Source organism: Ictidomys tridecemlineatus, chromosome 14, assembly GCF_052094955.1.
Source record: "Ictidomys tridecemlineatus isolate mIctTri1 chromosome 14, mIctTri1.hap1, whole genome shotgun sequence".
Classification (NCBI taxonomy): Eukaryota; Metazoa; Chordata; class Mammalia; order Rodentia; family Sciuridae; genus Ictidomys; species Ictidomys tridecemlineatus.
This window is the reverse complement of record NC_135490.1, coordinates 23,639-48,801: the sequence shown is the minus strand read 5'-3', so window position 1 is coordinate 48,801 and position 25,163 is coordinate 23,639. Positions and strand designations below refer to the sequence as shown.

General features: G+C 31.6%; 1 long non-coding RNA gene across 1 annotated transcript in view; it reads left to right on the top strand.

Annotated features, from left to right (window-relative positions):
* The window catches only part of LOC144370557 (uncharacterized), a 30,251-nt gene extending 5,516 nt beyond the window's left edge, over positions 1-24,735 (top strand). Inside the window, exons 2-3 of the long non-coding RNA XR_013430475.1 lie at positions 347-470; positions 24,365-24,735. This is a non-coding gene — a long non-coding RNA (uncharacterized LOC144370557). The remainder of the gene's footprint in view (positions 1-346; positions 471-24,364) is intronic.
* The last annotated feature ends 428 nt before the right edge of the window (positions 24,736-25,163 follow it).

Genomic DNA, 25,163 nt, shown 5'->3' with positions numbered 1-25,163 from the left:
AATTCAGTTTTTGATTAATATTCTTTCAGTTTTCTACAGAATTTTTAAAATTTTTTTTAGTTGTCAGTGGATCTTTTTATTTTATTTTTTTGTTTATTTATATGTGGTGCTGAGGATTGAACCCAGGGCCTAACACATGCCAGACAAACGATCTGCCTTTGCATCACAAATCTAGCCTTTTATAGAATTTTTAATTCTGTGAACTTCTATTTTTTAATAAGGAATATTTTAAAAATTACTTTTAGCTTACTTTGTTTTTGATTGAGAGAATTGTTTTGTTTGAGAGAATTATATTGTTTGAAAATGCTCATAATCAAATGATTTTAATTAATTTGCACTTTTTAAGGTATCTTTGGAGACTGGATGTGCAGCTCAGTGGCAAATCACTTGCCTGGCATGTGAGAGGCCATGGAGTCCATCCCAGCACCATATACACAGAAGATATCTTTGACAGGACTCAAGCATGAAAGGTATGCTTTAAAAAGAGCATATATTGGGGCGGGGGTTGTGGCTCAGTAGTAGAGCAGTCACCTACCACATGCAAGGACCTGGGTTCGATCCTTGGCACCACATAAAAATCAGTAAATAAAATAAAGGTATTGTGTCCAACTACAACTAAAAATAAAAATTTTTTAAAAAAGGTTATATATATATATATCACAGTGCCTCTTCCAAATTCATATGAAATTATTCTAAGAAAATTTCAAATCAGTTTTAAAAGAGAAGAGGGATGATGATATTTTTAATGTCAACTATTGATATTTCATGATATTTAAAACGACTATAGATGAAATTTCCAGAGATGCAAATCATTACAAAATGTAAGAGACAAGTTAGTAGCTGCTTTTTTTGTAATTCAGATACATTTACTAAAAATAAGGTTTTTTTTAAAAAAAGATATTTTTTCTTTTTTAAAATGTCGAAAGCATGTCCATATGTCCTATTAAAGTTCTATATTCATCAGAAAGTTCTCTTTTTCCTTACATACAAAGCATGATACTTTATGTTGTAAGGAATTCTTGTGGGAGAACTCTTTAAGTGTTTTGCCTCTGTTCAAAATATTATTTAAAAATGTATCAATTTGCTTTTGATTTCAGAAATTTGACTTTCTTTAGAAATTATATATTTATTAGTATTTAGGGTTATTTCATGTTGGAAATGCCATGATTACATTTTATCCTAATGTTATCCTAATGTTTTGTTAATAATTTTCTAAGCTAGATTATGTTCATTTTTCTTATCAACAGTCAATAAAGCCTTTTTTGTTGTTTTGATGGTATTCTTAATGCGAACATGCTTTATGATGTGACACCACTGTTCATGATGGTCTAGGTATGCAATACACTATAAGGAGAGTATTTTGATTCTGAGAGTCTCAAGTGTTTTAGGTCCAACATGTTTCCTTAAGAGGAATGATTGTTCATTTTCTATTTGATTACACAAATAAGATACAAATTCTTTTTTTTTCCTTTTGTGGTTCTGGGGGTTGGTCCTAGGGCCTCCTGCATGCTAGGAAATCTTTCTACCACTTAGCTACATCCCTAGCCCCATAGATCCTTTAGTTGTCATTAGCTTCATGATGAGCTAGTGACAATAAAATTACTTAGAATTTCAACTAGATTTAGACTCATGAAGAATTTGAGCATCCATAGCTCCTTGTGATTTCTAAAAGGTAGCGTGTTTTCCCACAACACAGCAGCATCTATTATCACTCCTGGACTGAGCTGACACCTTTGCTTCTCTTGGCTCACCACTTCCTGCAGAGGTGTTGGAGGAGATGACTATTTCTTTGACTATTTGTCCCAGTGACAAATATTTGATTATATTGTTGCTAAAAGGTATGCATAGAAATAAAATAGAGACAAGGATTCTTTGGGATAAGTGATTCAGTCCAGGTGAGTCAATTTGTATTAGGACTTTTTTTTTTTTAAATAAAGTCATTCTTTAGGGAAAGTTAAACCATGAGTTGAAATAGAACCTCTAAAATGTCATTTTTTCCCCTGTAGTGATCATGTTTTAAGAAGGAATACCTAGAACATAGTGACAGCATAAAAATATAATAAGTTAACATATGTTATTACTTCAACATGAAATATGTAAAAGAGGCACATACTTTCAATTTTTTTAAAGTTTTTTAGTTGTAGTTGGACACAATGCCTTCATTTTTATTTATTTATTTTTATGTGGTGCTCAGGCTCAAACCTACCACCTCACACATGCTAGGTAAGTGCTCTACCACTGAGTTACAACCCCAGCCCACATACTTTGAATTTTATATTAGTTTGAACTATTTGATTTTTGTGTTATAAATGTTCATAATAAAATACAGCTAAGAGTGTCAGTTACTAGTAATTAACTGTATGAATGATTAAACAAGTTTGAGAAAATATAACCATGTCCTAAGGTTTTACTTTAGAATAGTTTAATCTTTTTCGGGGGAGAGTACTTGGGATTAAATCCATGGGCGCTAACCCTAATCCTTTGGCCTTTAATATTAATATTTACTCATACTATTGCATCAAAAAGTGATATAATAACTGCCCTGTGGACTTTAATACTAGTATAAAATCAATACTATAAAATGTAAGTGATATAAATGGTATCTTGTGACTTTAAATACTTACATGATACCATCCATTATAAAATTGATAAAATAGCTTCCCTGTGGCAATTAATACTAATGTAATATCCTTATTCTGGAATCTAAAGCTAATATTGTAGCAGGAAAGTTACATGTAACATCAATGTGGTATCAATAGTATAGCATGACAAACTAATATAATTGATTCCCTGTGGAATTTAATACTAATATAATATCCTAGTATACCATGTAAAATAAATATGATAGATTTACTGTAGCCTTTAATACTGATGTCATATCCATTCTATAGTATTTTATAGTAATATATTACCTGTCCCGTGGACTTCATACCAACATGATATCCATATTGTAGCATCTAATGCTAATATAATAATATCTTCCCTGTGACCTTTAATATTTACCCATACTATTGATATTATAGTGTAATATCCAGATTATAGAATCTAAGACTAATATTACTATCTGCCCAGTGAATTCCAGTAATAATAAACTCTCCACAGAGAAGCACATAAACTTAATATAAGAGCTGTTTTGTGTCTTTTCATGATCATATGATATGTATAATATGCAATCTAAAAGTAACAGTATCTGACTTTGGTTTTTAATATTAATGTAATATGCATAGTATAGCATCCTAAAGTACTATAGCAGCTGCCCTGTGGTCTTTAATACCTTTATAATATTCATACTATAGCACATAAATTAAATATAATGTCTGAATTTTGGTCTTTACTACTAATATCCATATTATGGCATCTAAAAGTAATAAAATAGGTGCTCTGTGGCCTATACATGTCATATATTAACCATACTATGGCATCTAATACTAATATAATAGCTGCCCTGTAACCTTTGACTTTAGTATAATATCAATATTTTGTCCTCTGAAACTAACAGAATAGCTGTCCTGTAGCCTTTTAATACTAATTTTATCCATATGTAGCATCATTATAGTATCCATGTAGCCTTTTATTCTACTATTATATTCATACTGTAGACTGTAAAATGAATAAAATAGCTTCCTTTTTGCCTTCAAGAGTAATACGATATGCACTATGGTGTCTAGAAAATATTATAATAGCTTCCATGTGGTCTTTAATACTAATGATATCCATGCTATAGTACCTAAGACTAAAAGGTGCCTGTTGTGTTTAATATTAAAGATGTCCATATTATACCTTCCAAAAACTAATATAATAGCTGCTCTGTGACCTGTAATATAAACATAATATCCATACTGTAGCATCTAAAACTAACATAATAGCTACCCGGTAGCCTTTAATATTGAGATAAAAACTGTGGCTTCTGAAATTAATGTAATAACTGTCAAGTGATGTTTTAATACTGATAGTGCATACATACTATAGCACCAAAACTGATAATATAGCAGCCCTGTAGAATTTCATAGTAATACAATAATTATAACAGAATATAAAACTTTAATATTAATAAAAAATATACAGTTGATCTAAATCTGATGAAATGGCTGCCTGTAATCTATAATAGCCATATAATATCCACACCAAAGCTTCTAAAACTAGAATAATAGTGCCCTGTGGCCTTTAATGCTAATAGGTATTCATACTACAGTATTTAAAGCTGATACAATAGCTGAATTGTGGTCTTCCATATCAATGCAATGTCAATATTATAGCATATTGAACTAATTTAGTAGCTTCCCTATGACATTTATATGCCAATATAATATCTAACCTGTTCACTTTAATACTAACATGATATTTGTACTGTAGCCTCTGAAACTGATAAATAGCTAATTTATCATCTAAAAGTAATATAGTAGCTGACCTGTAATTTTAAAAATATTACAATTTTTATAGTATAGCATCAAAATTAATATAATAGCTTCCCAGTGGCTTTTATATTAATATGATATCTGTGCTACAGTATATCCAATACTAATAAAATAGTGGCACTGTGGCTTTAAATACTAATATGATATCCATGGTACTGCAACTGAAGCTAACATAATAGATGATTTGTGTCCTTTAATCTTACTATAATATCCATATAATGGCATATATTACATAATAGATGATTTCTGGCTTTAAATATTAATATTATATCTATAATATAGCATCTTAAATTAATATTACATATGTCCTGTGTCCTTATGACAAATGTTATATCCATAGTGTTGGATTTAAAACTAGTATAATAGGTACCTTGTGGACTTTAATACTATGCTATCCATACTTTAGCTCCTAAACTTAATATAGTAGCTGTCTGGGCCCTTTAATATGATATGTAATATGATAAACATATTTTGCTCTTTAAACCTTTTTTTTTTTTTTGCTCTTTTAACTGCTCTATGGCCTTTAGTGCTAATATAATATACTATGAAAAACTAATGTAATAACTTCCTTGTGTCCTTTAATATTGATAGTATAATATCAAAAACTAATATGATAGCTGACCTAAAGACTTTAATATCAAAATATTCATACTGTGACCTATAAATTTAATACAATAGCTGTCTTGTGGCCTTTATTACTGGTTTGTTATTCATACTATAACATGGAAAACTGATTAAATAATTGTTCTGTGGCCTTTCATATTAATATGATTTCCATATTATAGCAAAAAATGATATCGGAGGTCTTTATTACTAATAGATGCAAACTATAATTTCTAAAACATGTAAGTAGCTGTGCAATAGAATTTAATACTAAGTGACATCCATGCTAAAGCATGTTAAACTAATAGCTCCCCTGTAGCTTTTCATACTAATAGTATAACCTCTAAAACTGATGTAATAGATGTCCTATGGCCTTTAATATTAATGTTACATCATTCCTATAACCTGTGAAGTCAATTTAATAAGTTTCTTATGAAATTTAATATTCATTTAATATCCATATTATAAATCTAAAACTGATAAATATAAATATGTGATAAATATGTGCTTCATATAAAACTGGTAAATAGGTCCTATAGTATTAATATGATATTGTATCACCTTAAACTAATATAATATCAGCTTTGAGGCCATTAAACTAATATGATATGTACAGGATAGTATTAAAATCAATATACTGCCATGTTGACTTTAATGCTAACATGATATCCATACTTGAGTATCTAATAATACATAATTATTGACCTGGAGTGTTTAATTCTAATATGATATTCATATTGGAACATCTGAAACTGATGCAATAGTTGTCCTGTGGCCTTTGATATTTCTATGATATCCATCCTATAGTATCCAAAGCTAATGAAATATATTAGCTACCCTGTGGGCCTTCAATTTTAATATAATATCCATACTGCAGCATTTAAAATAATAGATGCACTGTGGCCTTAATACCAAATAATCGGGTTGGATATGCTCATGTGTGAAACAATGTAAGGAAGTTTAAAGGTGAAACGATGGGTTATGAGAGCCTTAACCCAAATTAGTAATCCTCTTGACAGGAATTAACTGAGTGGAAACTGCAGATGGATACTGTGTAGCTGGAGGAGGTGGGTCATTGAGGCTGTGCCTTTGGGGTACATATTTGGTGAGCTGAGCTTATGTTCTCTGCTTCCTGATCACCACTTTCCTTCATCACACTCTTCTGCCCCACCTTAAGCCCCAAGGATTAGAGTTGGCCATCTATTGGCTGAGATCTCTGAAACTGTGAGCCCCTAAATGAACTTTTCCTCCTTTAAAATTGTTCTTGTCAGGTCCTTTGGTCAAAGCAGCGAAAAAGATGACTGAAATAATAACATACATCTCATAGATCTAAAATAAATACAATAGTTGCCTTGATGCCTTTAATGTTAATATGATATTAAGAGTGTAACATCTAAAACTGATATATAATAGTTTCCCTGTGACATTTAATGTTAATATAATATTCATTCCGTTACACCCAAAACTAACATTATAGCCTCCCTATAGCCTTTTATACTAAGTTAATATCCATATTAGAGCATTTTAAGCTAATACAATATCTTCCCTGTGGCCCTTACAACTAATGTAATATATACTATTGCATCTAAAATTGATATAATAGCTGCTCTGTATCCTTTAATATCAATAGAGATCCTTATTGTAGCATCTTAACTTGATATAATAGTTGCTCTTTGGCCTTAATATTTATATGATACCTATAATACCATCCAAAACTGATAAAATATTAGCCCTGTGGCCCTTATAGGTAATATGATACCCAAACTATATCTCCTAAAACCAATATAATAGCTAGATTGTGGCATTTAACATTAATATTTTACCCATATTATGCCCTCTAAAAGTAATAAATAGCCCTCTTGTCATTTTAAGTAAAATATCCATATGATAGCAATAAACCTCATGATATAGCATATTCATCTGATAGCATACAAAGTTAACATAATAGCTGACCTCTGGCATTTAATAGTAATCTGTTGGGCTGGGGATGTGGCTCAAGCAGTAATGCGCTGACCTGGCATGCACAGGGTGCTGGGCTTGATTCTCAGCACCACATAAAATAAAATAATGATGTTGTGTCCACTGAAAACTGAAAAATAAATATTAAAAAATTCTCTCTCTCCCCTCTCACTCTCTCCTCCCTCTCTCTCTCTCTCTCTCTCTCTCTCTCTCTCTCTCTCTCTCTCTCTCTCTCTTTAAAAAAAATAGTAATCTGTGATCCAAAGTATAGTACCTAAACTAATATAATTCCTTATACTAATGGGATAGTCATCGCATAGCATATAAAACTAATATAATAACTGAACTTTGGAGCTTTAATATTAATGTAATATGTATTCTAAACATCTCAAAGTACTGAAAGAGCATTCCTGTGAATCCTGTGTATTTTCCATTAATATTTTATCCATACTGTGGCCTGTTAATGGAATATTATAGCTCTTTGTGGCTGTTCATATTAATATCCATTCAATAGCATCTAATGCTAATATAATAGATGCCCTATGGCCTTTAATACTAATTCAGTATCAATACTGTGACCCCTAATATTAAAATAATAATTCTCCTGTGGCCTTTTAATATTACATAATATTCAGTTATAGCAATTATATGGATATAATTCCTGCCCTATGGCCTTTAGTACTAATATGATATCCATATCAGAGCATCTGTTAATGATGTAAAAGCAGTCCTTTTACCTTTGTACTGTTATGATATTCATATTATAGAATCTGAACTAATATAATTGTTCTCTTAAGACTTTTAATTCCTATATTTTTTTACCATAGCATCTCAATCTAGTATAACATCTCTGTAGCTTCTCATGCTAATGTAATATTCTTACAATTACATCTAAAAGTGATATAATAGCTACCATGTGGTCTTTAATACTGATGTTATATTCATGTTAGATCATTAAAAACTGATAGAGTAGCTTCCCTGTGGCTTTATTAGTAATACAACATTCTTATTACAGCATCTAAAATTGATATAATAGCTGCCTTTAATATTAATATGATATCCATAATAGTGTCCAAAGCTGATATAATATCTGCAATGTGCATTTCATAGCTAATATGACATCCTTATTAAAGCATTTAAAAACATATGACATCCTTACTAAAGCATTTAAAAACATTATAAGCCAGGCACACTGGCACATGCCTGTAATCCCAGTGGTTTGGGAGGCTGAGACAGGAGAATTGTGAGTTCAAAGCCAGCCTCAGCCACTGTGAGGCATTAAGCAACTCACTGAGACCCTGTCTCTAAACAAACTATAAAATAGGGCTGATGATGTTGCTCAGTGATCAAGTGTCCCTGAGTTCAATCCCTGATTGATTGATAGATAAATAAATACATAAAATATAATAGCTGCATAATGGTATTTAATACTATTATTATATCTATACTATAGTATTGAAAATGAATATTATAGCTTCTCTGTGGCCTTTTGTATTAATGTAATCATAGCATTGCATTGAAAACTGATATAATAGCAGCCCTGTGGCTTTTAATTCTATTGTGATATACATGTGGCATCTAAAACTGATATAAGAGCTGTCTTATTGCCTTTAATACTAATATAATATCCATATTGTAGCATCTAAAAATAATTTAAAAAACTACACAGTGGTGTTTTATGCTGATATGATATCCCTAGTGTAGAATCCTTACTAAAACAATAGGTGCCTTATAGCCTCTAATACTATTATTATATTCATAGTATGCCTTCTGAAATTGATTTAATAGCTGCACTGTCACTTTTAATATTTCTATGATATTCATACTATTTATCTGAAAGTAATATCTATTCTGTGGCCTTTGATACTAATATGATATCATACTATGGCATTCAAAATTAATATACTGGCAGTCCATTGTTGATTAAAATTAATATATTATTCACATTATATAATCTAAAGCTAAAGCAATTGTACTTACCTTTGTACTGTTATGATACTCATATCATATTGCTGCCCTGTGGTTTTTAATACTATTATAATACCCATACTATAGCATCTAAAGCTAATATAATAGCTCTACTGTGGCCTTTAATATTACTGTGATATCCTAGTATAGCATCTAAAACTAAATACAACTACCTTTTTGCCTTTAATTGTTTTAACATTAATATTGTAGCATCATGTTTTTTATATTAATGTAATATTCATATTTAACATAAAAAATTAATAGCTTCCCCGAGGCCTTTAATACTAATATATGTACTATTGCATCTAAAAATAATAAAATTAATCAAATACGTATCCTAGTGCCCTTTATATTAATATGATGTTGATGTTATACCATGTAAGAATGACATAATAGCTTCCCTATGGTCTTTAATAATAATGTGATATTCAGGGACTGGGGTTGTAGCTCAGTAGTAGAGTGTTTGCCTAGCATGTGTGATGTGCTGGATTCATTCCTCAACACCACATATAAATAAATAAATAAATAAATAAATAAATAAATAAATAAGTAAAGTGCACCGAAACTTAAAAAATATTAAAAAAATAATAATGTGATATCCATACTATAGCATTTAAAACAAATGTAATAGCTGTCTTGTCCTTAATATACTGTCTGTTTTATAGATTCTAAAACTAATATGATAGATGACCTGTGGTCTTTAATATAAATTAACTATTCATACTATACCATATTAATATATATAATATATGTCCTATGGCCTTTAATACTAATGTGATAACCATATTTTGCATCTATTACAAATGTAGTAGCTGCCACATGGCCTTTAATAGTAATATGATATCTGTAGGAGCTGGATTTATACCTCAGTGGTAGAGCATTTGCCTTGCACATGTGAGGCACTGGGTTTGATTCTCAGCACCTCATAAGATAATAAAATAAAAAAAAGATATTGTGTCCATATTAAAAAAAGAACACCTTTTAATTTGTTCAGAGTCAAATTAAATGTGTGAGTCAAACTGGAGCTTAGGAAGGTGTGAATGTTAAAACATCATAACCACTAAAGAGATGCTAAATACTTTGCCCAGAGACAATAACAAAGAAGACTTGAATGCATCTCAGGAATTGGCAAAACCACCCCAGTTTCAGGCTGAAAGATTTAAATTTTCTTTCTTTTTGGTGCCAGAAATTGAACCCAGAGGTACTTAACCACTGAGTCATATCCTCAGCCTTTTAAAATATTTTCTTTAGAGACAGGATCTCACTGAGTTGCTCAGGGCCTTGCTAAATTGCAGAGGCTGACTTTGAACTTGCAATCTCAGCCTCCTAAGCTGCTGGGATTAGAATCAGGCACCACCCTGCAGCTGACCCTTGACTAGGACAGGACCTCCCGGGAAGGGTTACATGCGCAGTGTCCAGAGGTCATCTGGATGGAGGCAGGAAGCCCCTCCTTATTTTCTGTGCTCAGCCCTATGGGGAAAGGTGTCTACTCTCAGTATACTGACCGCCAGCCCCCCTTCCCTTCCACCTATCTGACTTTCTCTTGGATTACTCCAAGCTTGTTCTATGGTCACTTTCTCAAAGGGCCAGCTGGGCCCAGTGGGCATAGGTGAGACTGTAAAATGAATAAAATAGCTTCCTTTTGGCCTTCAAGAGTAATATGATATGCACTATGGTGTCTAGAAAATATTATAATACCTTCCCTGTGGTCTTTAATACTAATGATATCCATGGTATAGTACCTAAAACTAATAGGTGCCTGTTGTGTTTAATATTAAAGATGTCCTTATTATACCTTCCAAAAACTAATATAATAGCTGCTCTGTGACCTGTAATATAAACATAATATCCATAGTGTAGCATCTAAAACTAACATAATAGCTACCTGGTAGCCTTTAATATTGAGATAAAAACTGTGGCCTCTGAAATTAATGTAATAGCTGTCAAGTGATGTTTTAATACTGATAGTACATACACACCATAGCACCAAAACTGATAATATAGCAGCCCTGTAGAATTTCATAGTAATACAATAATTATAACAGAATATAAAACTTTAATATTAATAAAATATACTGTTGATCTAAATCTGATGAAATGGCTGCCTGTAATCTATAATAGCCATATAATATCCACATCAAAGCTTCTAAAACTAGAATAATAGTGCCCTGTGGCCTTTAATGCTAATAGGTATTCATACTACAGTATTTAAAGCTGATACAATAGCTGAATTGTGGTCTTCCATATCAATACAATGTCAATATTATAGCATATTGAACTAATTTAGTAGCTTCCCTATGACATTTATATGCCAATATAATATCTAACCTGTTCACTTTAATACTAACATGATATTTGTACTGTAGCGTCTGAAACTGATATAATAGCTAATTTATCATCTAAAAGTAATATAGTAGCTGCCATGTAATTTTAAAACTATTATGATTTTTATAGTATAGCATCAAAATTAATATAATAGTTTTCCAGTGGCTTTTATATTAATATGATATCTGTGCTACAGTATATCCAATAGTAATAAAATAGTGGCACTGTGGCTTTAAATACCAATATGATATCCATGCTACTGCAACTCAAGCTAACATAATAGATGATTTATGTCTTTTAATCTTACTATAATGTCCATATAATAGCATATATTACATAATAGATGATTTCAGGCTTTAAATATTAATATTATATCTATAATATAGCATCTTAAATTAATATTACATATGTCCTGTGTCCTTATGACAAATATTATATCCATACTGTTGGATTAAAACTAGTATAATAGATACCTTGTGGAGTTTAATACTATGCTATCCATACTGTAGCTCCTAAACTTAATATAGTAGCTGCCTGGGCCCTTTAATATGATATGTAATATGATAAACATATTTTGCTCTTTAAACCTAAAGTAATAACTGCTCTATGGCCCTTAGTGCTAATATAATATACTATGAAAAACTAATGTAATAACTTCCTTGTGTCCTTTAATATTGATAGTATAGCATTTAAAACTAATATGATAGGTGCCCTCTAGACTTTAATATCATAATATTCATACTGTGACCTATAAATTTAATACAATAGCTGTCTTGTGGCCTTTATTGCTGGTTTGTTATTCATACTATAACATAGAAAACTGATTAAATAACTGTTCTGTGATCTTTAATATTAATATGATTTCCATATTATAGCAAGAAATGATATCGGAGGTCTTTATTACTCATAGATGCAAACTATAATATCTATAACATGTAAGTAGCTGTGCAATAGAATTTAATACTAAGTGACATCCATGCTAAAGCATGTTAAACTAATAGCTCTCCTGTAGCTTTTCATACTAATATTATAACCTCTAAAACTGATGTAATAGATGTCCTGTGGCCTTTAATATTAATGTTACATCATTCCTGTAACCTGTGAAGCCAATTTAATAAGTTTCTTATGAAATTTAATATTCATTTAATATCCTTATTATAAATCTAAAACTGATAAATATAAATATGTGATAAATATGTGCTTCATATAAAACTGGTGAATAGGTCCTATAGTATTAATATGATATTGTATCACCTTAAACTAATATAATATCAGCTTTGTGGCCATTAAACTAATATGATATTTATAGGATAGTATTAAAATCAATATACTGTCATGTTGACTTTAATGCTAACATGATATCCATACTTGAGTATCTAATAGTACATAATTATTGACCTGGAGTGTTTAATTCTAAAATGATATTCATATTGGAACATCTGAAACTGATGCAATAGTTGTCCTGTGGCCTTTGATATTTCTATGCTATCCATCCTATAGTATCCAAAGTTAATAAAATATATTAGCTACCTGTGGCCTTTAATATTAATATAATATCCATACTGCAGCATTTAAAATAATAGATGCACTGTGGCCTTAATACCATATAGTCGGTTTGGATATGCTCATGTTTGAGACAATGTAAGGAAGTTTAAAGGTGAAATGATGGGTTATGAGAGCCTTAACCCAAATTAGTAATCCTCTGACAGGAATTAACTGAGTGGAAACTGCAGATGGATACTGTGTAGCTGGAGGAGGTGGGTCATTGGGCCTTTGGGGTACATATTTGGTGAGCTGAGCTTATGTTCATTGCTTCCTGATCACCACTTTCCTTCATCACACTCTTCTGCCCCGCCTTAAGCCCCAAGAAATAGAGTTGGCCATCTATTGGCTGAGATCTCTGAAACTGTGAGCCCCTAAATGAACTTTTCCTCCTTTAAAATTGTTCTTGTCAGGTCCTTTGGTCAAAGCAGCGAAAAAGATGACTGAAATAATAACATACATGTCATAGATCTAAAATAAATACAAAAGTTGCCTTGATGCCTTTAATACTAATATGATATTAAGAGTGTAACATCTAAAACTGATATATAATAGTTTCCCTGTGACATTTATTGTTAATATAATATTCATTCCATAACATCCAAAACTAACATTAGCGCCTCCCTATAGACTTTTAGAATAAAGTAATATCCATATTATAGCATTTCAAGCTAATATAATATCTTCCCTGTGGCCCTTACAGCTAATGTAATACATACTATTGCATCTAAAATTGATATAATAGCTGCTCTATATCCTTTAATATCAATAGACATCTGTATTATAGCATCTTAACTTGATATAATAGTTGCTCTTTGGCCTTAATATTTATATGATACCCATAATAGCATCCAAAACTGTTAAAATATTAGCCCTGTGGCCCTTATAGGTAATATGATACCCAAACTATATTTCCTAAAACCAATATAATAGCCAGATTGTGGCATTTAACATTAATATTTTACCCATATTATGCCCTCTAAAAGTAATAAATAGCCCTCTTGTCATTTTAAGTAAAATATCCATATGATAGCTGTAAACCTTATGATATAGCATATGCATATGATAGCATATAAAGTTAACATAATAGCTGACCTCTGGCATTTAATAGTAATCTGTTGGGCTGGGGATGTGGCTCAAGCAGTAATGTGCTAACCTGGCATGCACAGGGTCCTGGGCTTGATTCTCAGCACCACATAAAATAAAATAATGATGTTGTGTCCACTGAAAACTGAAAAATAAATATTAAAAAATTCTCTCTCTCCCCTCTCTCTCTCTCTCTCTCTCTCTCTCTCTCTCTCTCTCTCTCTTTTTTAAAAAAATAGTAATCTGTTATCCAAAGTATAGCACCTAAACTAATATAATTCCTTTTACTAATAGGCTAGTCATTGCATAGCATATAAAACTAATATAATAACTGAACTTTGGAGCTTTAATATTAATGTAATATGTATTCTAAACTTCTCAAAGTACTGAAAGAGCATCCCTGTGCATCCTGTGTATTTTCCATTAATATTGTATCCATACTGTGGCCTGTTAATGGAATATTATAGCTCTTTGTGGCTGTTCATATTAATATCCATTCAATAGCATCTAATGCTAATATAAGAGATGCCCTATGGCCTTTAATACTAATTCAGTATCAATACTGTGACCCCTAATACTAAAATAATAATTCTCCTGTGGCCTTTTAATATTACATAATATTCAGTTATAGCAATTATATGGATATAATTCCTACCCTGTGGCCTTTAGTACTAATATGATATCCATATTATAGCATCTGTTAATGATCAAAAAGAAGTCCTCTTACCTTTGTACTGTTATGATATTCATATTATAGCATCTAAACTAATACAATTGTTCTCTTATGACCTTTAATTATTATATTTTTACCATAGCATCTAAATGTAGTATAACATCTCTGTAGCTTTTAATACTAATGTAATATTCTTACAATTACATCTAAAAGTGATATAATAGCTACCATGTGGTCTTTAATACTGATATTATATTCATGTTAGATCATTAAAAACTGATAGAGTAGCTTCCCTATGGCTTTATTAGTAATAAGACATTCTTATTACAGCATCTAAAATTGATAGCTGCCTTTAATATTAATATGATATCCATAATATAGTGTCCAAAGCTGATATAATATCTGCAATGTGCATTTCATAGCTAATATGATATCCTTATTAAAGCATTTAAAAACATGTGACATCCTTACTAAAGCATTTAAAAACATTATAAGCCAGGCGCAGTGGCACATGCCTGTAATCCCAGTGGTTTGGGAGGCTGAGACAGGAGAATTGTGAGTTCAAAGCCAGCCTCAGCCACTGTGAGTCTTTAAGCAACTCAGTGAGACCCTGTCTCTAAACAAACTACAAAATAGGGCTGATGATGTGGCTCAGTGGTCAAGTGCCCCTGAGTTCAATCCCTGATTGATTGATAGATAGATAAATAAATAAATAAATAAAATATAATAGCTGCATAATGGTATTTAATACTATTATTATATCTATACTATAGTATTGAAAATGAATATTATAGCTTCTCTGTGGCCTTTTGTATTAATGTAACCGTAGCATTGCATTGAAAACTGATATAATAGCAGCCTGTGGTTTTAATTCTATTGTGATATACATGTGGCATCTAAAACTCATATAAGAGCTGTCTTATTGCCTTTAATACTAATATAATATCCATATTGTAGCATCTAAAAATAATTTAAAAAACTACACAGTGGTGTTTTATGCTAATATGATATCCCTAGTGTAGAATCCTTACTAAAACAATAGGTGCCTTATAGCCTCTAATACTGTTATTATATTCATAGTATGCCTTCTGAAATTGATTTAATAGCTGCACTGTCACTTTTAATATTTGTATGATATTCATACTATTTATCTGAAAGTAATATCTATTCTGTGGCCTTTGATGCTAATATGATATCATTCTATGGCATTCAAAACTAATATACTGGAGTCCATTGTTGATTAAAATTAATATATTATTCACATTATATAATCTAAAGCTAAAGCAATTGTACTTACCTTTGTACTGTTATGGTATTCATATCATATTGTTGCCTTGTGGTTTTTAATACTATTATAATACCCATACTATAGCATCTAAAGCTAATATAATAGCTCTACTGTGGCCTTTAATATTACTGTGATATCCTAGTATAGCATCTAAAACTAAATACAACTACCTTTTTGCCTTTAATTGTTTTAACATTAATATTGTAGCATCATGTTTTTTTACATTAATGTAATATTCATATTTAACATAAAAAATTAATAGCTTCCCCGAGGCCTTTAGTACTAATATATGTACTATTGCATCTAAAAATAATAAAATTAATCAAATACGTGTCCTAGTGCCCTTTATATTAATATGATGTTGATATTATACCATGTAAGAATGACATAATAGCTTCCCTATGGTCTTTAATAATAATGTGATATTCAGAAGCTGGGGTTGTAGCTCAGTAGTAGAGTGTTTGCCTAGCATGTGTGAGGTGCTGGATTCATTCCTCAACACCACATATAAATAAATAAATAAATAAATAAATAAATAAATAAATAAAGTGCACCAAAACCTAAAAAATATTAAAAAAATAATAATGTGCTATCCATACTATAGCATGTAAAACAAATGTAATAGCTGTCTTGTCCTTAATATACTGTCTGTATTATAGATTCTAAAACTAATACGATGGATGCCCTGTGGTCTTTAAAATAAATGAACTATTCATACTATACCATATTAGTATATATAATATATGTCCTATGGCCTTTAATACTAATGTGATCACCACATTTTGCATCTATTACAAATGTAGTAGCTGCCACATGGCCTTTAATAGTAATATGATATCTGTAGGAGCTGGATTTATACCTCAGTGGTAGAGCATTTGCCTTGCACATGTGAGGCACTGGGTTTGATTCTCAGCACCACAGAGGATAATAAAATAAAAAAAAGATATTGTGTTCATCTTAAAAAAACAACACCTTTTAATTTGTTCAGAGTCAAATTAAATGTGTGAGTCAAACTGGAGCTTAGGAAGGTGTGATTGTTAAAACATCATGACCACTAAAGAGATGCTAAATACTTTGCCCAGAGACAATAGCAAAGAAGACTTGAATGCATCTCAGGAATTGGCAAAACCACCCCAGTTTCAGGCTGAAAGATTTAAATTTTCTTTCTTTTTTGTGCCAGAAATTGAACCCAGAGGTACTTAACCACTGAGTCATATCCTCAGCCTTTTAAAATATTTTCTTTAGAGACAGGATCTCACTGAGTTGTTCAGGGCCTTGCTAAATTGCGGAGGCTTACTTTGAACTTGCAATCTCAGCCTCCTAAGCTGCTGGTATTAGAATCAGGCACCACCCTGCAGTTGACTCTTGACTAGGACAGGACCTCCTGGGAAGGGTTACATGCGCAGTGTCCAGAGGTCATCTGGATGGAGGCAGGAAGCCCCTCCTTATTTTCTGTGCTCAGCCCTATGGGGAAAGGTGTCTACTCTCAGCATACTGATTGCCAGCCTCCCCTTTCCTTCCACCTATCTGACTTTCTCTTGGATTACTCCAAGCTTGTTCTATGGTCACTTTCTCAAAGGGCCAGCTGGGCCCAGTGGGCATAGGTGAGACTGTAAAATGAATAAAATAGCTTCCTTTTGGCCTTCAAGAGTAATATGATATGCACTATGGTGTCTAGAAAATATTATAATACCTTCCCTGTGGTCTTTAATACTAATGATATCCATGGTATAGTACCTAAAACTAATAGGTGCCTGTTGTGTTTAATATTAAAGATGTCCTTATTATACCTTCCAAAAACTAATATAATAGCTGCTCTGTGACCTGTAATATAAACATAATATCCATAGTGTAGCATCTAAAACTAACATAATAGCTACCTGGTAGCCTTTAATATTGAGATAAAAACTGTGGCCTCTGAAATTAATGTAATAGCTGTCAAGTGATGTGTTAATACTGATAGTGCATACATACTATAGCACCAAAACTGATAATATAGCAGCCCTGTAGAATTTCATAGTAATACAATAATTATAACAGAATATAAAACTTTAATATTAATAAAATATACTGTTGATCTAAATCTGATGAAATGGCTGCCTGTAATCTATAATAGCTATATAATATCCACACCAAAGCTTCTAAAACTAGAATAATAGTGCCCTGTGGCCTTTAATGCTAATAGGTATTCATACTACAGTATTTAAAGCTGATACAATAGCTGAATTGTGGTCTTCCATATCAATACAATGTCAATATTATAGCATATTGAACTAATTTAGTAGCTTCCCTATGACATTTATATGCCAATATATTATCTAACCTGTTCACTTTAATACTAATATGATATTTGTACTGTAGCGTCTGAAACTGATATAATAGCTAATTTATCATCTAAAAGTAATATAGTAGCTGCCCTGTAATTTCAAAACTATTACAATTTTTATAGTATAGCATCAAAATTAATATAATAGCTTTCCAGTGGCTTTTATATTAATATGATATCTGTGCTACAGAATATCCAATAGTAATAAAATAGTGGCACTGTGGCTTTAAATACTAATATGATATCCATGCTACTGCAACTCAAGCTAACATAATAGAAGATTTATGTCTTTTAATCTTACTATAATATCCACATAATAGCATATATTACATAATAGATGATTTCTGGCTCTAAATATTAATATTATATCTATAATATAGCATCTTAAATTAATATTACATATGTCCTGTGTCCTTATGACAAATATTATATCCATACTGTTGGATTTAAAACTAGTATAATAGATACCTTGTGGACTTTAATACTATGCTATCCATACTGTAGCTCCTAAACTTAATATAGTAGCTGCTTGGGCCCTTTAATATGATATGTAATATGATAAACATATTTTGCTCTTTAAACCTAAAGTAATAACTGCTCTATGGCCTTTAGTGCTAATATAATATACTATAAAAAACTAATGTAATAACTTCCTTGTGTCCTTTAATATTGATAGTATAGCATTTAAAACTAATATGATAGGTGCCCTCTAGACTTTAATATCATAATATTCATACTGTGACCTATAAATTTAATACAATAGCTGTCTTGTGGCCTTTATTGCTGGTTTGTTATTCATACTATAACATAGAAAACTGATTAAATAACTGTTCTGTGATCTTTAATATTAATATGATTTCCATATTATAGCAAGAAATGATATCGGAGGTCTTTATTACTCATAGATGCAAACTATAATATCTATAACATGTAAGTAGCTGTGCAATAGAATTTAATACTAAGTGACATCCATGCTAAAGCATGTTAAACTAATAGCTCTCCTGTAGCTTTTCATACTAATAGTATAACCTCTAAAACTGATGTAATAGATGTCCTGTGGCCTTTAATATTAATGTTACATCATTCCTATAACCTGTGAAGCCAATTTAATAAGTTTCTTATGAAATTTAATATTCATTTAATATCCTTATTATAAATCTAAAACTGATAAATATAAATATGTGATAAATATGTGCTTCATATAAAACTGGTGAATAGGTCCTATAGTATTAATATGATATTGTATCACCTTAAACTAATATAATATCAGCTTTGTGGCCATTAAACTAATATGATATTTATAGGATAGTATTAAAATCAATATACTGTCATGTTGACTTTAATGCTAACATGATATCCATACTTGAGTATCTAATAGTACATAATTATTGACCTGGAGTGTTTAATTCTAAAATGATATTCATATTGGAACATCTGAAACTGATGCAATAGTTGTCCTGTGGCCTTTGATATTTCTATGATATCCATCCTATAGTATCCAAAGTTAATAAAATATATTAGCTACCTGTGGCCTTTAATATTAATATAATATCCATACTGCAGCATTTAAAATAATAGATGCACTGTGGCCTTAATACCATATAGTCGGTTTGGATATGCTCATGTTTGAGACAATGTAAGGAAGTTTAAAGGTGAAATGATGGGTTATGAGAGCCTTAACCCAATTTAATAATCCTCTGACAGGAATTAACTGAGTGGAAACTGCAGATGGATAGTGTGTAGCTGGAGGAGGTGGGTCATTGAGGCTGTGCCTTTGGGGTACATATTTGGTGAGCTGAGCTTATGTTCATTGTTTCCTGATCACCACTTTCCTTCATCACACTCTTCTGCCCCGCCTTAAGCCCCAAGGAATAGAGTTGGCCATTTATTGGCTGAGATCTCTGAAACTGTGAGCCCCTAAATGAACTTTTCCTCCTTTATAATTGTTCTTGTCAGGTCCTTTGGTCAAAGCAGCGAAAAAGATGACTGAAATAATAACATACATGTCATAGATCTAAAATAAATACAATAGTTGCCTTGATGCCTTTAATACTAATATGATATTAAGAGTGTAACATCTAAAACTGATATATAATAGTTTCCCTGTGACATTTAATGTTAATATAATATTCATTCCATAACATTCAAAACTAACATTATAGCCTCCCTATAGACTTTTAGAATAAAGTAATATCCATATTATAGCATTTCAAGCTAATATAATATCTTCCCTGTGGCCCTTACAGCTAATGTAATACATACTATTGCATCTAAAATTGATATAATAGCGGCTCTGTATCCTTTAATATCAATAGACATCCTTATTATAGCATCTTAACTTGATAAAATAGTTGCTCTTTGGCCTTAATATTTATATGATACCCATAATAGCATGCAAAACTGTTAAAATATTAGCCCTGTGGCCCTTATAGGTAATATGATATCCAAACTATGTCTCCTAAAACCAATATAATAGCCAGATTGTGGCATTTAACATTAATATTTTACCCATATTATGCCCTCTAAAACTAATAAATAGCCCTCTTGACATTTTAAGTAAAATATCCATATGATAGGAATAAACCTTATGATATAGCATATCCATATGATAGCATATAAAGTTAACATAATAGCTGACCTCTGGCATTTAATAGTAATATGTTGGGCTGGGAATGTGGCTCAAGCAGTAATGCGCTGACTTGGCATTCACAGGGTGCTGGGCTTGATTCTCAGCACCACATAAAATAATGATGTTGTGTCCACTGAAAACTGAAAAATAAATATTAAAAAATTCTCTCTCCTCTCTCTCTCTCTCTCTCTCTCTCTCCTCTCTCTCTTTCTCTCTCTCTTTAAAAAAATAGTAATCTGTTATCCAAAGTATAGTACCTAAACTAATATAATTCCTTTTACTAATAGGATAGTCATTGCATAGCATATAAAACTAATATAATAACTGAACTTTGGAGCTTTAATATTAATGTCATATGTAAACTCCAACATCTCAAAGTACTGAAAGAACATCCCTGTGCATCCTGTGCATTTGCTATTTATATTTTATCCATACTGTGGCCTGTTAATGGAATATTATAGCTCTTTGTGGCTGTTCATATTAATATACATTCAATAGCATCTAATGGTAATATAAGAGATTCCCTATGGCCTTTAATACTAATTCAGTATCAATACTGTGACCCCTAATACTAAAATAATAATTCTCCTGTGGCCTTTTAATATTACATAATATTCATTTATAGCAATTATATGAATATAATTCCTACCCTATGGCCTTTAGTACTAATATGATATCCATATCATAGCATCTGTTAATGATCTAAAAGAAGTCCTCTTACCTTTGTACTGTTATGATATTCATATTATAGCATCTAAACTAATACAATTGTTCTCTTATGACCTTTAATTCCTATATTTTTACCATAGCATCTAAATGTAGTATAATACTCTGTAGCTTTTAATACTAATGTAATATTCTTACAATTACATCTAAAAGTGATATAATAGCTATCATGTGGTCTTTAATACTGATATTATATTCATGTTAGATCATTAAAAACTGATAGAGTAGCTTCCCTGTGGCTTTATTAGTAATACGACATTCTTATTACAGCATCTAAAATTGATAGCTGCCTTTAATATTAATATGATATCCATAATATAGTGCCCAAAGCTGATATAATATCTGCAATGCGCATTTCATAGCTAATATGACATTCTTACTAAAGCATTTATAAACATTATAAGCCAGGCGCAGTGGCATATGCCTGTAATCCCAGTGGTTTGGGAGGCTGAGACAGGAGAATTGTGAGTTCAAAGCCAGCCTCAGCCACTGTGAGTCTTTAAGCAACTCAGTGAGACCCTGTTTCTAAAGAAACTGAAAAATAGGGCTGATGATGTTGCTCAGAGGTCAAGTGCCCCTGACTTCAATGCCTGACAAATAAATAAATAAGTAAATTAATTAATTAATTAATTAATTAAATATAATAGCTGCATAATGGTATTTAATACTATTATTATATCTGTACTATAGTATTGAAAATGAATATTACAGTTTCTCTGTGGCCTTTTGTATTAATGTAACCATAGCATTGTATTGAAAACTGATATAATAGCAGCCCTGTGTCTTTTAATTCTATCGTGATATACATGTGGCATCTAAAACTGATACAAGAGCTGTCTTATTGCCTTTAATACTAATATAATACCCATATTGTAGCATCTGAATATTTAAAAATAATTTAAAAACTACACAGTGGTGTTTTATGCTAATATGATATCCCTAGTGTAGAATCCTTACTAAAACAATACGTGCCTTATAGCCTCTAATACTATTATTATATTCATAGTATGCCTTCTGAAATTGATTTAATAGCTGCACTGTCACTTTTAATACTTCTATGATATTCATACTATTGATCTGAAAGTAATATCTATTCTGTGGCCTTTGATGCTAATATGATATCATACTGTGGCATTCAAAACTAATACACTGGCAGTCCATTGTTGATTAAAATTAATATATTATTCACATTATATAATCTAAAGCTAAAGCAATTGCTGCCCTGTGGTCTTTAATACTATTATAATACCCACACTATAGCATCTACAGCTAATATAATAGCTATACTATGGCCTTTAATATTACTGTGCATCAAAACCTTAAAATATTAAAATTAATAATAATGTGATATCCATACTATAGCATGTAAAACAAATTTAATAGCTATTTTGTCCTTTATATACTGTCTATATTATAGATTCTAAAACTCATATGATAGATGCCCTGTGGTCTTTAATATAAATGAACTACTCATACTATACCATATTAATATAATATATGTCCTATAGCCTTTAATACTAATGTGATAACCATATTTTGCATCTATTACAAATGTAGTAGCTGCCACATGGCCTTTAATAGTAATATGATATCTGTAGGAGCTGGATTTATACCTCAGTGGTAGAGCATTTGCCTTGCACATGTGAGGCACTGGGTTTGATTCTCAGCACCACATAAGATAATAAAATAAAAAAAAGATATTGTGTCCATCTTAAAAAAAGAACATCTTTTAATTTGTTCAGAGTCAAATTAAATGTGTGAGTCAAACTGGAGCTTAGGAAGGTGTGATTGTTAAAACATCATGACCACTAAAGAGTTGCTAAATACTTTGCCCAGAGACAATAGGAAAGAAGACTTGAGTGCATCTCAGGAATTGGCAAAACCACCCCAGTTTCAGGCTTATAGATTTAATTTTTCTTTCTTTTTTGTACCAGAAATTGAACCCAGAGGTACTTAACCACTGAGTCACATCCTCAGCCTTTTAAAATATTTTCTTTAGAGACAGGATCTCACTGAGTTGCTCAGGGCCTTGCTAAATTGCTGAGGCTGACTTTGAACTTGCAATCCTCTTGCCTCAGCCTCCTAAGCTGCTGGGATTACATTCAGGCACCATCTTGCCCTGCTCAAAGTTTTAAAAATAAAAATTCCTTTGAGAAGAGACCAGTGAGGCACCATGAATGAAGAGAGGGGCCTAAGAGGTTATTTCACCATGCTTAGCTGCCCAGGCACTCAGCAGTTGCTGTAGCCATGGTCTTAGGAGGTATGTCTACTGCTCGAGATGGTGGCAGATCTTGGTATCAACTACATGGTGCTGTTTTTTTAGGTTTGCAAGATATTGGCAGTAGGGGTTCATGGAGGCTCCCACTGGGATTTCAAAGGCAAACCTGAAAGGTCAGGAAAAATGTATTAGAGTTGCAATACCAGCAGGCAGCCCCTGAGAGGATGAAGAAAACTATAGTGGCTACTCCTGAGATTAAGAGATGCTAGTAATATGGATCATTTTCCAAGGAATTGAATTCCATAGGAATTGAACAAACACAAGTCAAGCTAGGCCATGTGGACTGCTAGTAACAAAGCCATAGGAATGGAGATGCACAAGTTTTTTGGAGAGAACATTACAATGCTATTTGCCCAAAATATGCTTGATGTGGAACTACAGATCTTGTTTGCCCAGCTGGATTTTGGTCTTTTTTTGGTCCCATCTCTTCTTTCTATGCCCCTATTTATCACTTGTAGAATGGAAATGTCTAATCCATGACATTATATATTGGATTATATAGCTTGCTTTGATTGTTATGGGGTCTCATGCTCATTTTTCCTTAAGTTTCAGAAGAGGTTTTGGACTTAGACTTTTGGGGAATACTGGAACTGTTAAGAACATGTGGACTCCTGGATATGAACTCAATGTATTTTGCATCCTGAGATGGACATGAACTTTTGGGTGCCAAGGGCAGAATATTATGGTTTAGATATGAAGTATTACTCTAAAACTCATGTGTGAGAAAAGGTAAGAAAGATTTAAAGGTGAAATTATTTAGTTATGAGAGCCTTAACCTAGTGAGTGCATTAATCCACTGATAGTGTTTAACTGGTTGGTAACTGTAGGAAGGTAGTGTGTAGCTGGAGAAGGTGGGCCACTGGGGGCATTTCTTTGGAGTATATATTTGTCTCTGTTGAGCAGAACTCTCTATCTGCTTCCTCTTTGCCATGTTCTGATTTTCTTCCTACCTCTATACCATTTGGGCAAGAGCTGTGGAGTTGGTCTTCTATGGACTGAGACCTGGAAAATATAAGTGTCAAATAAAATTTTAATCTCTAAAAATTGTTCTTGTCAGGAATTTTAGACACAATGGCAAAAAATCTTACTAAAACAATACTGTACTATCTATAAATAATATAATAGTGGCCCTTTGTCCTCTTCTGTCAGTAATATAGCATCTAAAATTAATAGTTACCCTGTGGCATTTAATCATATAGCATCCAAAACTAAGATAATACCTGCAGTGACCTTTAATACTACTATGATATCCATAATATTGCAAGTAAAACTAATATTATAGCTTCTCTGTGTCCTCTGACATTAATGTAATATGAATAATGTGGTCACAGGGTAGTTATTATAT